The 16,193-nt window shown below is 40.5% G+C and overlaps 1 protein-coding gene and 1 pseudogene across 2 annotated transcripts in view; both read right to left on the bottom strand.

The window, feature by feature from the left end:
• PRRG1 (proline rich and Gla domain 1) overlaps positions 1-16,193 on the bottom strand; it is a 118,815-nt gene that overhangs the window by 20,396 nt on the left and 82,226 nt on the right. The gene's annotated exons all lie outside the window — the stretch shown is intronic.
• Positions 2,087-2,668, bottom strand: LOC140692015 (ferritin heavy chain pseudogene; annotated as a pseudogene).

Here is a 16,193-nt window from a genome sequence, read left to right as displayed (position 1 = left end):
CATTTTTCACTTCTTCCCCAGAGGCAACCACTATGATGAATTATAGACGATGTTTTTTCCCCTATATTTTTACCATACACATGCACTCACAGATACCAGGGCCCCGAACTATCCATCTCAACTACCCCCCAACCCCCACATAACCACACTGTGTATAAGAGGAAAGCAGAGGTTTTCTAAGGACAACATGCATATTCTGCATAAGGGACCACAGAAAGTCACTCTTATCTATAGGGAAGCCAGCCTAAGGCTCAGTTTCCCTCATCACTGAAACCCAGGGTGAGCTTGTCAAAGAAGTACCCTGCCATGCCGGCTTCTGGGGTCCCCATCTTGCTACCCAGAATTAACCATTAACATTTCAAGTAGGTCTTCTGCCCATTTTTGGACTGGGTTGTTTATGTTTTTCTTATTAAGTCATATGAGCTGCTTATACATTCTGGAGATCAAGCCTTTGTCAGTTTCATTTGCAAAAATTTTCTCCCATTCCGTAGGTTGTCTTTTTGTTTTACTTCTGGTTTCCTTTGCTGTGCAGAAGCTTGTAAGTTTCATTAGGTCCCATTTGTTTATTCTTGCTTTTATTTCTATTGCTTGAGTAGACTGTTCTAGGAGAACATTTTTGAGATGTATGTCAGATAATGTTTTGCCTATATTTTAGCAATTCTCCAAGGAAGACATACAAATGATCAATAGGCACATGAAAAAAATGCTCAATATCACTAATTATCAGAGAAATGCAAATCAAAACTACAATGAGGTATCACCTCACACCAGTCAGAATGGCCGTCATTCAAAAGCCCACAAATGACAAACGCTGGAGAGGCTGTGGAGAAAAGGGAACCCTCCTACACTGCTGGTGGGAATGCAGTTTGGTACAGCCACTGTGGAAAACAGTGTGGAGATTGCTCAAAAGACTAGGAATAGACTTACCATATGACCCAGGAATCCCGCTCCTGGGCATATAGCCAGAAGGAACCCTACTCCAAAATGACACCTGCACCCCAATGTTCATAGCAGCACTATTTACAATAGTCAAGATATGGAAGCAGCCTAAATGTCCATCAACAGATGACTAGATAAAGAAGAGGTGGTAAATTTATACAATGGAATACTATTCAGCCATAAAAACTGACAACATAATGCCATTTGCAGCAACATGGATGCTCCTGGAGAATGTCATTCTAAGTGAAGTAAGCCAGAAAGAGAAAGAAAAATACCATGAGATCGCTCATATGTGGAATCTAAAAAACAAACAAACAAAACATAAATACAAAACAGAAGTAGACTCATAGACAGAATACAAACTTGTGGTTGCCAAGGGGGTGGGGGGTGGGAAGGGACAGAATGGGATTTCAAAATTTGTAGATACTGACAGGCATACGCAGAATAGATAAACAAGATTATACTGTATAGCACAGGGAAATATATACAAGATCTTATGGTAGCTCACAGAGAAAAAAATGTGACAATGAATATATATATGTTCATGTATAATTGAAAAATTGTGCTCTACACTGGAATTTGACACAACATTGTAAAATGATTATAAATCAATAAAAAATGTTAAAAAAAAAAAACATTTCAAGTAAAGTGAAAGCCCCGTCACTTTAACCCCTTCAACCCCTGCCCAATCCCATTCACTCATCCTTTCCCCAGATCAACCTCTATCATGATTTTCAGGCCATGTTTTTATACTTTATGCACAGGGACCCACATTCACCAGGGCCCCACCTCACCCTCCCCCTAATAAACCCACGTTGTTCATTAAGGGAAGACTGATTGTGTTTTCCAGGGTCCCATGCAGTACCTTCTCCCTCCATCCATGGAGACCCCGAGCTGCATGTGGACGGGGCATGGGTGGGTGGAGAGACTCCTGGATACCTGTTTTAAACTTACAAAGTGAGAGATGTGCACACGCGAATCAACCGGAGACCTTTATTTAAGAACCAATAACTTTATTGGAAGAAATGGTAACAATGAAAGAAGAAAAACAACTTTTTTTTTTTTGCAAGGGCAGTATTGCCGTATGCATGCCAGGCAGGGGGACCTCGGGAAGTCACCCCGTGACCACGGGAACTCCAGTCCAGGCTCAGTTCTTGTCGCTGTCGCCCAGGGTGAGCTTGTCGAAGAGGTACTCTGCCATGCCGACTTCCGGGGCCCCCATCTTGCGCAGGGTGGTGATGTGGTCCCCCAGCTCCTTGATGAACTCGACCTGCTGGTTCAGGCAGTGGCTCTGCAGGAAGTGGCACAGGTGGGCGTCGCTCTTGTCGCTGGCCAGCTGGTGCAGGTCGAGCAGGCTCTGGTTGACGTGCTTCTCCAGGCGCAAGGCACACTGCATGGCCCGGAGGCCGCTCTCCCAGGCGTCGCGGTCTGGCTTCCTGATGTCGTGGAAGCAGAGGCGGCCCCTGTGCTGGTTCTGCAGGCGCATCAGGCTCTCGGCCCGCTCCCACAGCTCCCGCGAGCGCCTTAGGAAGAAGCGGGCCAAGTGCTTCAAGGCCACGTCGTCGCGGTCGAAGTTGAAGGCCATGGCCAGGCACACGTAGGAGGCGTGGCGCTCCAGGGTGACGTGGCTGTTGATGGCGGCCTGGCAGTCGGGGTGGTAGTTCTGGCGCACCTGCGAGGGCCCCGCGGGCGTCATGGCTCGCGGCGTGGGCGTCAAGGCCAGGACGAAGGCAGCGCGGAAGCGGAGGACCCAGAGTGGGCGATGAGGGTGGCCGTAGGCAGTTGACTCAGGTCAGGGCGGCAGCTCTGGGATGGACCGGAATGTGGTTCCGTTACCCGGGTTGGGGAGGGGGGTGAGGTTCCGATTCTTTTACAGCAGGGAGGGGGGCCGGGGTTATGGGGGAATGAGGGTGGGGCACGAGCGCTGTGTCCCAGGTTCCATCAAAGTCTGGGTGAGGCGTGGAGACTGAGCTGAGCAGCTGGCATCTATTAAAGTTTAAATTTTGCCTTGTTATTTCTATTTTCCAAGGACTTTCTCTTGTTCTCCAATTGCTCCCTTTCACAGCACCCTGTTCTTATTTTATAAACCAGCTGTCTGTTTAAATTCTGAAAATATGAATTTGAATTTTTTGGTAAAGTTCTCTTGTGTTTCCTATTTTTTTTAACATTTTTTTTATTGAGTAATAGTCATTTTACAATGTTGTGTTCTGTTTCCTATATTATATTTACTTATTTTCTCCACAAATAGTTATGTTTGTTCCTCAAGATCTTCTCATTTACTTTCCTTAAACATTTGGCAAACCTTTGTTCATTTATACTTAGGAATAAAGGACTCATTCGCTTAGTCTCGGTAATTAGCATGGATCCGGTCTAGAGCTGCGCCGCCTGTTACACTAATAGGCTTCTCCTCAGAATGGGTGGGCAGAGTGTGTCTTATTTGGGAGTCTCTCCTTTGGAGGTACATGGCATGATGCAGGTAGCTTTATTCTGTTGCCGAAATAAAGATGATATTTCCGACATTGTAAGAGGAATGTTTTCCCCTTCAAGGTAGTTGTGTCGCTGTTTGCCGGCTGTGCAGGTCTGCAGTTGTCTTAAACTCATTCACTTTCTTGGAGTGTAGTTTGTGGAGATTAAATGTGGTCAAAAGGTGCAGGTGCTTATGCCCAATTTAAGGAGGGGTGGGGGAGGCTCAGGGCAGGGCAAGACAGATGTGCTGTTCCCAGAGTAGCTCTTTCACCTCACAGTTGACCTAGTGCTTTTGCTGACTGTTCTTGAAGTGTGTCTGAATGTGCTCAGTTTTCCAATGCAGATGTTTCAAGTTCTCTGAATTAACCAATTTGATCGCTTCTGCTTTTCCTATCTTCCAAGAATTCCTCTTATTTCTGGTGTGCTAATGATACCCTTTGGGGTGTGTGTGTGTAAATGTTTTCGGTGTGTTTAACCACTACCATGATCCAATTACCATTTAAAAAATTTCTGAAAATGTAAGTAATTTTCTGAATAGGTAATATAGTCACATGATTCAAAGCCACACTAGTCTCCTCTCTGCAGGCAACTAGTATGGTCTTATTTCTTATAAATTAGGAGAAAGAGGGAAAAGAGGAAGAAATAATACTTATGAGACAGAAGAGAAGAAACTTTAGAAGCACATTCTTCTCAAATATGCATAAAATATTTACCAAGATAAATCATATTCTGGGCCATAACCAAGTCTCAATAAATTTCAAAGAATTCCAATCATACAAGATTAGAAAAGACAAAACATCTAAAATCAAAAATCTAACCTTCTCCATTAAGGAACTATAAAAGAAGACTGATAAATACCCAAATCAAGCAGAAGTCAGCAAATGATACAGAAAGGAAAATTCAGTGGAATAGAAAACAAACCAAAAAATAGAGAAAATAAAACTAAATAGATTCTTTAGGATTTAAAAATAAATCTCTAAACAGACTGATCAAAAAAAAAAGAGAGAAGACAAATTACTAATATCAAAATTGTAGAATAGATAAAGAAGATTACACTGTCTAGCACAGGGAAATATACACAAAATGTTATGATAACTCACAGAGAAAAAAATGTGACAATGAGTGTGTATATGTCCATGAATGACTGAAAAATTGTGCTGAACACTGGAATTTGACACATTGTAAAATGATTATAAATCAATAAAAAATGTTAAAAAAAAAAGAATGAGAGAGAAGACATGACTACAGATTATGAAAAGGGAACAATATTGCCATGACTAGTCATGGCACTGACTAGACCAGACCAGAATCATGACTAGATTAATTATGATTCACCTCTAGCACCTGGGTATATTCTTACTCCCCAAATTGGGGTTCTCTTACCAAAGAAAGAGGTAAAATGGTTTTTCGATCAACAGTATCTGCCACATTTCTCTTCATTAGCAGCTTAGAATACATTAATTCAGGCAATTACTCTCTTTTCTCACCAAGAACGTCAGTCATAGGGCAGCCCATGACCAAATGCAGTGAGCACAGAATTTCTAGGATGATGGAAGTAATACAAGAGGTGGTAGAGTGGACACGCAAACAGAATGGCATGGACTGGAACAAAACATCTTTTTATGGTAAATTGAGGAGATTCTACAAACCCTAGTAGATAATTATTTATCTCTGTTTTGTCTAGAGTTTGCCCTGCATTTTAATATTTTAAAATAGAAAACAGCAAAATGGAACCGTTTTCAAGAGAAACTAGTACAAATTCCGAGTTTATGGGGAATTATTATTCTTACTACTTTATCTCATTTGTTATTAGTATGCACCTGCATCTTTATAATGTAATCTGTCCTTCAAAGTAATAAAAATGAATCTCTACAGAATTGAAAAGTTTCATTACCTTTATATAGAACTAACTCTTTATCATCTCTTCTACCTCTTCAGGCATTACTCTAGAATTTTAATGAAACTTCATCACTTTACTTAGCTTTAAGACAGCTCCCTTAAAAATGATCTTGGGGGGGTAGATATAGCTCAAGTCGTAGAGTGCATGCTTAGCATGCATGAGGTCCTGGGTTCAATCCATTAAAAAAAAGATAATAAGTAGACCTTGTTACCTCCCCCTTGCAAATAAAAACAAACAAACAAAAAAAACCCTGTGGTTAAAAAAAGAGAAAAGAAGATCTCACCATCAAACCAAACAAGTTCAAAACTGTCTAAGAATTCAGATAGCAGCAGGAAATCTCAGCCTATTTCTATTTTTTTTTTCAGCCTACTTCTATATTCCTTCCTACCTAGTCCTATTATATTACAAGTTCTATTAGGCTTTCTCCCTTTTCTTTTCTTCCTGCCTTGTGCTCCAAGTGTGTCAGCTACACAGTATGATGCTCAAAAGTATCTGAGTAGACACAAAAGCCACAAGTTTCAATTACAGTCAGAAATCAGGTGCATCATTGGTCTTTTGGGGACTCACAATATTGGTCTAAAGATGCAAAGACTATCACCCGCTTTGCCTGCTCTAAAGCATTTTAAAACAGTAAAAATAAAAATACAGCTAAGAGTATGAACCAACCACCAATTTTTCCATTTCAGTCATATCTGGGCTTGAATAAACATATTGTGACATGCCTTTACTGATGGCCTGGTAAGAACTGGCATAAGAAGCCTGGAGGTAAGTTGTTCCACTGTAAAACCCTGGCATAACCATCCCCACTTAAATTAGGAGGGAATTGCGTTCAATGCAGAGGGAAGGAAGGGCAGGGACACCTGGGTCCTATCTCGGGCTGCACCACTCAGTATCTTGCTATGGGAAAATGAGCACCTTGACAACTCTGGGGCCGTTATTTCCTTATCTGTGAAATGAACAGCTTGACCCCTTTGGTTTTCATGGGCCCTATCAGTTATTAAAATGACCAGAGCCTATTCCACGAATCTTTCTTCAATAATAGAACGGAAAGAAAAATCACTCTTTAGTCTATTCATGATGAGCAGTGATTGGTATCAAATAGTAGCTGTGGGAATGGGGTAATATGTCAATATTCAAATAATAATGCTATTTTAAGTTATGACATTAGTGCAACCTTCTGCAGCACACAATTCAAGAAAAGGCAGAGCCCTCTTCACTCTGCTGTTTGCTGGATGTGCAGGGGGGAACCAGATGCCCTGTTTCAGCTTGATGATACCTAAAACCTAGGGCCGACAATACAGGGCTATTGCAAAGTTCTAATTTCCTTTGTCACTGATTTTATTGTACCTTGAAAGTGGCTACTTATTTCTACAGTTGCTGATATTCCAACCATGAGAACCATGGTCAGAATACTTCTCCTAGGGGAACTGTGTCCTAACACTGGGGGAAAGAACTAGTTACAACCCCCAATATTAAAGAAATCAGTAACAGAAACTGATTTACAGTAGTGGCCCCACCCAGATGGGAATCTCTGGGGAGTGGGCAGGGGTGGTGACTGGTTGCTGTATTTTATCAAATATACCATGAATTGAAAAGTACACTTTTTAATGCATTAAGAAAAAACAAACATGCTTTCAACTAATCCATGACATGTCAGTGATTGAAAGCTGCACCTCAATTTCAGGGAAGTTAAAATGTGAATAAATGATTACAGAATCAATGGAATATAGTAATAATTTACTGGATTTTGCCATCCACTTGCTTTATTTATCAAAGTAGCTACTTTTAAAAACTATTTATGCTTTTTGGTAATTTATTTGTGTAAAGATAGAAAACATTACTTTAAAAAATGGGTATTTTCTTTTGTATATTGTGTCATTTTATAACACTTTAGCCTCATCCTAGAATGTGTGGTCCCTGACTTTTTTCTTCTTTTCTTTACTTTTTTGGAGAGAGAGGTCTATATTAGGCTAAGGAATGTAATTCCTTGGGTAACAGGTAAACCCCTGTTCTCTGAGTTCATAGCTAACCTCCTAGCATGCTGTGGGAGACATGTGACATCGTCTTTCAAATGAAACAGGTGCATTAAACATTTACCAAGCAAAGTTGCTGATTTAGGGTTCTACTGAAATCCCAATTTGAATGTGAAGATTTCATTCTCATCATTTCCACTGACTGAATGCAGCTCTGCTGGATAATGTGAGCCATTACTAACAATGACAGTACTGCCTAGCAAGCAGTCAACCAGCCCACAGTGGCAGCACCCTGGCTGACAGGGCCACCGGGATGGCCACTGTGCCTGCTAGGTCGGACTGTCATACTTTCATAGATTCAAAGTTACTGTTGAGACCTTAAGGCTCTGAACTGCAGAGGGGAGCTCCAAGAAAGCCAAATGTACCTGCAAATGCACCTTTCGTTCCCCAAATGCACATCTGCTTAAGCAAGGGGATGCCTGATGTGCCCCACTCCTGCCCACTGTGCCCATAGAAGGGCAGGGCCGATATGAGGAAAAGCAAGGCAGAAAACAGGGTCAGCAACAGAGCAGACTCCTTTCAAGGGTTAAAATGAGGGTGTAAGAATTTCCCACAGGTTGGGTGCATAGTGTGGAAAGCATGAGCCATGATGCTGCTACTCTGCCCCAGAGGGCTGTGTGCCAGGCAGAGGGTCTTGACAATGAAGAAGTGGGGTGCATACCAGGACAGGAGCCAGCGGGGGAAGGGGGCAGAAGAGACCAGCACAGAGTCAGAGCTTATTCCTGAAACTATGTTGTTGGGGGGGCTTCTCCTAGGACTCCCTGAGCACTGTGCACCTCTCACCCAAGTTATAATTAGGCCCACCAAAGAGTGAGTGACAGCCAAGAAGGGGCTACAGCAATATCAGTTAAGTTAGAGACCTCTATCCGGTTCCCTTCCCTTCCCCCAGGTCCTCAACACACCAGGAGAGAAATGGGAAGCAGGAAGGGTTAAAGAGCAGATCATGACCCTCTCCTCCCACCATGATCTTAAGGTCAAGGTCTAGTAGGAGCGGAAGGAGCAAAGGAGGAAAAGGTGAGCATAAAGCGAATCCAACACTAAAGTTCTAAGTGGAAGAGAGCGGATAAGAGTTTTTTGCCAAAAGGTGCCTAGAAAGGTATGAGATCTGCCTGTCTCTAAGGAGTAAGAGCTTAGACTATCAAATCAGAGTGGTTATACAAGGCAGGGTCTTTTCAAACACTTATGTAACCTTAAACTCCAGTACAATATCACCATGGAACCCTTGGGTATCCACCAGGTCCAGTAGAAGAACTCCTTCTATCAAATTAATTCTAACGAGGAGCACTGATGAGGTCTGAAATTCTACATGTGCCTTGAGTGTAATCATGGGTAAACAGCAGCAGATCTGGACGTTAAACAGGGCATCGTGAACTAGATACTGCCGTCTAGGATATGCAGAATTATATTAAGTCTATGGTGCAGATGATCTACAAATGACAAAAAAAAAAAAAAAAAGGACCCACCAGTCTCATCAGTACCCAGTCTCTGAGGGCAGGTCTGAAAAACATTAACTGGCATTGAGAGAGGAAATTGGCTGAGGTAACTTCAGGTCAAGGTCAACAGAGAAAGACCCACACTGGAGCAAGCCTACTACTATGGTAACATACAGGCTGAAAACCCTCCAAATTAAGTTACTCCCAGAACCTGAAATGAGTAACTGAGACTACATGGGATTTATAATCTACAAAAAAGCCCAACTGCCATAGAATAAAGTTCACCCCTTATTTAAAAACAACATTGACAAAATAATCAACAGAAACTTACTTTAAATGATCACACAATGGACACAGTGATGTCTGCCTGCAGAAGTGAGACCTTCCTCATTTTTCCAGGAGCTCTAGTAGCTTCATTCCACAAAACAACAGACTTTGGCCCTGTTTAACTTACTCTCAAGAGATCCCATTAGTAGTGAGGAAACCTGTGGGAGCCCCAGGAAACCAACCCCATGTGGCTGAAGGGAAACTTCGTATCTCGCACCTCCGAGAGGGTCGAGTCTAGGGCAGGGGTGGAAAGACTTGGATGGAAATGCATAGGCATGGCTGGGAGACAGCCACAGCGATGCTCCTTGTTTGCCCCCTAATTGTCTATGCCCAGACTCAAGTCCCTGCCTCTCTTCCTTCCTGAATCTCCTCAGCCCTCAAAGGGCAAAATTCTGAATCAGTGGCTCAAGTGCCATCAGTGGATCATGAGTGGCTGAGTCAAATAGGAATTTCCCTAACAGTGCGGAAGCATCCGAGTTTCTGCCCACAAGTGTGATGAGTAACCACCAGGGAACTAGTGACCAACTCTTCAATACCTCAGACACTGAGCACTTCCTGTTAATCACTATCTCCACCGACCAGTATCTGCATGCTACCTCCTGCCATGGGCTCTGAATTTAGATTCCCAGTGTAGCTTTTGTAACATATCCTAGCATGAACGGGCACTGCGTCTATCTCTTTCTTCAATTTCTCCTCTAACAATTTCCACACAAAAGAAATGAAAAGCAACACTTTGGAATGAGAGTTATTATCTAAAAAGGAATAAGCTAGACTTATATTAAAATTTCTGGACTCAGTTTCTAACTTGCAGACACAACTTGGGGGTGGAGCGGAGCATGGAGTACGCAGGGCATTGGGCAGACCCAGACAGGACGGGCACCCACACCCCCAGAAACACTACCCACTGCAAAGCTTTCTGAGTATTCCAACTAAGCAGTTTCATTTAAACCATCTGCTTTACAATCTCACAGAATGTTATCTGCTGGTCGCCTACATTAGAGTCCCCAGGACTGCTCATTAAAGCAGGTTCCCTGGCCCCATGGAGATCTGTGGACCCTGGACTGTGCATTTTTAAAATAATTCTTTTACTTTGGAATAATTTTAGGTTTACAGAAAAACTGCAAAGATAGTATAGAGCATTCTCCTGTACCCATCATCCAATATCCTCTAATGTCAGCACCTTACCTGAGGATGGTATACTTGTTATAAGTAATGAACCAATATTGATCCATTACTATTACCAATGGATTTGGACTTCACTAGTTTTCCCACCAATGACCTTTTTGTTCCAGAATCCAATCCATATTGCATTTAATCATCATGTATCTGTAGCTTCCTCTGTTTTGTGACAGTTTCTCAGTCTTTTCTTCTTTTTCATGACCTTCACAGCTTTAAAGAGTCAGGTATTTTGTAGGATATATCTCAGTTTCGACGTCTTTGGTAATTTTCTCATGATTGGGGTTATGGGTTTAGGGGGAAAATAACACAGAAGTGAAATCCCTTCTTGTACCATGATAAACACAATTTATCGCTGATGATGCTAACTTCAATCCCCCAGGCAAGGTAGTGTTTCTCCACTCTAAGGTATTTCCCCCCACTTTCCACATTCTAGTCTTTGGAAGGATTTAAGTCCAAGCAACAATCAAGAGAGGCAGAGAATTAAGCTCTGCCTCCTGGAGAGTGGAGGGTTTACATACATATTTTGGAATTCTTGTGTACTATAGATTTGTCTCCTCGTGCCTATTTATTTTTTCATTTGTTTATATCATTATGGACTCATGTATTTATTATACGCTTTGGGTTATAATCCAATACTACATCATTGATTTTGTTATTCAAATTGCTCTGGCTTTGGCCATTGGAGTTCCTTAAGGTTGGCTCCTTGGTCAGTTTGACATGCTCTCATTCTTTGTTTTTTTGAGTACTTCCTTACTTTCTGATGCTAGAATATGCTTCGGCTCATCTTGTATCCTCCCCTGCTCTAGCCCTAGAATCAGCCATTTACCCCAAAGAGTCCTGGTTTCTTTTACTGTGGAGTATTATTAGAAACTCAGATCTGGGCACTGAGTGGGACTATGCAGTTCTGATAAGCAACCAAGCTGATTCCTACACACTCTACAGTTTGAAGACAGCCATTTTGGGAAGTCAAGCACAAAAAAACTAGAAATAATCCTTCAAGAAAAGTTCTGAAATAGTTGCTTTAAAGAATTACTACCACTTTCTCCATGTTAGTTCAAGATTAAAAGTTCCAAAATACAAAGTACCCAAGGGGACTCACAGAGAGGAAAAGATAGAAAACAATGGTAGAGAGCAAATAATGATTCCTAAAGTGGTTCTGACTCAGCACATGAAAACTACAATAAAACGTATTTATTGAAGACTTTCTCTGTGCAAGGTACTAAGTAGAAAGCTTCAAATCTAATGCTGCAGGTATAATTTCTCCTTTTTTAAAGATACAGAAATTGAGGCCTACAAAGGTGAAATGTTTGCACAAAGCAACACAGTCAGTAGGTGGCAGAGCTGAGACACCAAATCAGGTCCACGTGATTCTCGAAACAGAGGATTTGGGCATGGAATTCTGTTAAGGGCTGCTTTGTGAGCTTTTGTGTGTATGCAGTCTGTCTCTCCCAGATCTCAAATGCCACGAGGGTGGGTCAGCTTATTCATTGTTGTGTATTCTGTTATATAGTAGGCACTCAGCAGATGGCATCCGAATAAATCCGACCAAAGTTCTACATGGTGAAAAGAGGACCACAAAGCACAGTGCATTTTCTTCTGCTGTATGTTATAACTCAACCTGTGTTCCAAGTTAGGTAACAAATTACTAAAAAAAGAATTCTACTGAAAACATATTTCTAACTGACACAGTTCAGATTTGGGAATGATGAAAATATGTATGAGTAAAATTGTTGTGAGTGATAAATTTTAGTAAAAAAAAAGATAGTAGTCTAAGTAGAAAGCAAATGCCAAAAGTCATTAATTTTCTTCAGTGTGTGGATCAAATGAACTTCACAGATGAAACTTTTGCTCAAATGCTTCTTAATGTAGAGCAGATCCTTCTTAATGTATAACAAACACTATTCTGAAACAAAGCAAGGATCAGAATGCCATTTCTATTACACTTATTAGACCAAAAGCCCTTGGGTACACCTTATCCTAAATGATATAGTTTTAATTGCATAAGCAAACTCAGAAGACAGGCTTTAAACCATAAAGAAGGAAAGGAACCTAACACCAACATAACAACAACAAAATTTCAAATTAAGCTCACATCTATCGGCTAACTTGTGAACACATTTTAAATCACTACTTCCTAAGAATTAAATGTGTTTCATAATATGCCAATCCATTTGTTCATTCCTTCATTCACCAAATATTTATTTAATTCCTCTATGTGCCAGCACAGTTTCATATGCTAAAGACCAGAACTATGAAGGAAACAGAAGAGAAATGCTTCTGGGCTTACAGCTCTGGGGGAGAGCAGTAATAAACACAACAAAGAGATGTCAGGTGGTGATAAATGCTGGGAAGAAAAGTAATTCACAGAAGGGGAAGAGGCTGCAATTTAAGGTAGGATACTTCCTCACTGAGAAAGTGAACTTGATGGAGAGCGGCAAGGGAGCGCAGAAATACCCACCTGGAAGAGGAAAGAGCAAGGACCAAAGTCCTGAGGCAGGACACGTGCTACGTGTGTGTAAGGAACCTCAAGGCTGCCGCGGCAGAGTGAAGAACAGGTGGTGGGTGGTGAGTCATGCGTGATGAGGTCAAGCAGCACCGGCAGCAGTAGTGGAGGGGGAGAGCGGAGAAGGGTGGGGACTGACAGTGCAGTGCCTTGTGGGAGATTCTGAGCACTGACATCTACTGAGGGAAACAGGAAGCCCTTACAGAGAAGACATTGTAAAGGATCACTTTAGCCTGCTGTTTGGAGAATTACCTGTGAGCAGAGGGCCATGAAATCATATGGATGAGAGAGTGATGGTGGCCTGGATGTTAAGTGGTAATGAGAAGAGAGGCTGAGAGGTGGCTATATTCTGAGCATATTTTCATGCTAGAACCAAGACTGTTGTGCATATGAAAAAGAAGAGTCAGGGATGACAACAAGGTCTGGGGCTTAGCAAAGAGATGTATGGACTGAGTTATTACCACTGACTGAGACCAGAAAGGCTGTGGTAGTAGCAGAATTGGGGGGAAGGCACATCAATCTGTTTAGTTTGAGAACCATATTCAATCCCAAGAGGAGGTGCTGGGTAGGCAGTTAGTCACCCAGGTCTGCCGTTCAGGGTAACCCTCCAGGATATAAATTTGGGACTCATTAGCATTCCAACCCACAAACTAGGAAATCTCACCAGGGTAGTGAGTAGAGACAGAGGAGAGCAGTTTCAAGAAATGAGGTGATTGCTAGAGGGAGACACAGGGTAAAGAGAGTTGTTCTTTTCCTAAAAGGTGTGTAGGCTACTGAGAATGATTCTAGAGAGGAAAAGATGATGTTGGAGAGTGTAGAGAATTGCTTGAGCAATTGCTGAAAGACTTTCTTCTTCTTTTTGCTTTGAAGATCGCTGAAGCACAGCATCCTGTTTGCGAGCAGGAAAGGATACAGAGACGCACTGAGACACACAAGGACCAGAGAGGGAAGCAATAAAAACACTGCTCACCTTGAAAGCAATAAAAGACGTCAGTAAGGTAGAAAGATATACAGTTAACACATAGAAATCAGTAGCCTACAAAACACATATCTGACAATGGATTTATATCTAGAACATATGGAAAACTTTCAAAACTCAAAAATGAAACAATCCAATTAGAAAATATGCAAAACACATGAAGGAAGACAGAATAAAACATATAAATGGAAAATAAACACATGAAAAGATGTTCAACATTATTAGCCGTTAAGAAAATGGAAATTAAAACCACAATGTGGTATCACTATACACCTATCAGAATGACTAAAATAAAACACAATACCACCACCAAGTGCTGGCAAGTATGCAGAGAAACTGGATCACAAACACTGCTGGTGGTAATTTAAAATGGTAATTTCCACAATGACAAATTGGCCTGTTCAATGTCCTAAAGAACTACACATATATTTACCATACAACTCAACAATTGTACTCCTGGGGATTTACCCCAGAGAAATAAAAACTTATGTTCACACAAAAACCTGTACACAAATATTCATAGCAGCTTTATATGAAATAGCTCCAAACAGATGATCATCAACAAGTGAATGGTTCAATAAACTGGGATACAATCATACCATGGAATACTATTCAGCAATAAAAAGGAATGAACTACTGACACACGCAACTTGGATGAATCTCAAGAGCATTATGCTGAGTGTAAAAAGCCAGCATTAAAAGGTTTCATATTACATGATTCCATTTATATAAGATTCTTGTAGTGACTGAGTTATAGAGGTGGGGAACAGATTAGTGATTACCAGAGGTTAGGGATGGTAGCAGGGGGGTGATTATTAAGGGAGATTTTGTAGTAATGAATGAATTCTGCTTCTTAACTATAATGGTGGTTACAGGAATCTAAGTGATAAAATGGCAAGGAACTATAAACACGGGTTGTACCAATGTCAGTTTCCTGGTTTTGAAACTGCATTACAATTATGTAAGATGTAACTATTGGGGGAAACTGGGTAAAGCTACATGGGACCTCTCTGTATTATCTTTGCACTCTTCTGAGAATTTCTAATTACCTCAAAATAAAAACTTTAAAAAAGTCTAATGCATCCTTGAAAGTATTTACAAACTAGTGAGTATGACAAAAAAGAAGCAGACTCATAGATACAGAGAACAAACTAGTGGTTACCAGTTTGGGGCGGGGGGACAAAATAGAGGCAAGGGATTAAGAGGTACAAACTATTAGGTTTAAAATAGGCTACAAGGATATATTGTACAACTCGGGAAATATAGCAAATATTGTATAATAACTATAAATAGTTTAACCCTTAAAATTGTGAATCACTATACAGTACACCTGTAGTTTATACAATATTATACATCAACTATACTTCAATAAAAAAATGCATAAACTATTTTTAAAAAATCCTTTGACCATAGGATTTCTTAGAACTCAAATCAAAATAAATACCTGGTTCATTAATTTAAAAAAAATCAATAGCCTAGTACATAAGTGTTCATATAGCAGCCTCATTTGTACTACCCCAAATTGGAAACAACCCAGATGTCCGTATGTATACAATGATACACTACTCAGTAATAAAAATGAATGAACTATTGATATGTTCACTAGGATGCATCTGACCATAATTATGCTGAGTGAAAGAAGTCAGACAAAAGAGAGTGCATAATGTATGATTTCACTTACAGAAAACTCTAGAAAATATAAACTAATCTACAGTGACAGGAATCAGATGAACCATTGCCTGGAGGTGGCCATGATCATGGGGAGAGGCGAGGTAGAGGAAATACAATGGGACAAGAAGAAACATTTGGGAAAGATGAATCTGTTTACTATCTTGATTGTGGTTACGGTTTCATGAGTGTATGCATATGTCAAATTTTACCAACCTGTATAATTTTTATATGTGTAGTTAATCATATGTCAAGTATAATTCAATAAGGTTTAAAAATCCACAGCTAGCTTACACAGTCACAAATGATAACCAGTGCAACTCTATCATGGAAAGGAACAACCCATTTACAGCAGCAACAAAGCAATACTTAGGAACCAACCTAAGAAATGCGCAAAACATATATAATGAAAACAGTTAAACATTCGGAAAGAGAGAAATATTGACTTCAACAAATAAGAAATCTCTTCTTGAGAGAATGATTTAATATCTTAAAGATGTTAGTTCTCCCTAATTTACAAACTGAAAGAAATTCCAATAAAAATACTGACGTGATTTTTTTCTAACCTCGAAAATTAATACAAAAATTTATATGGAAAAAGAGGTGAACAAGAAGAGCTCACAAAACACTTAAAGAGAAAAGCTTATAAGGGGAATCAGTTCTCATTTATACCAAATATACTAAAAATATTCTATAATTAAAACAGTGTGGTACTAGCATTTGAGTAGAATGATGGACCAAGGGACTAGAATATAAAATCCTGAAA

The sequence above is a fragment of the Vicugna pacos genome, chromosome X (genome assembly GCF_048564905.1).
Source record: "Vicugna pacos chromosome X, VicPac4, whole genome shotgun sequence".
NCBI lineage: Eukaryota > Metazoa > Chordata > Mammalia > Artiodactyla > Camelidae > Vicugna > Vicugna pacos.
Note: the sequence above shows the minus strand (reverse complement) of the source record. Positions and strands in the feature narration are given on the sequence as shown.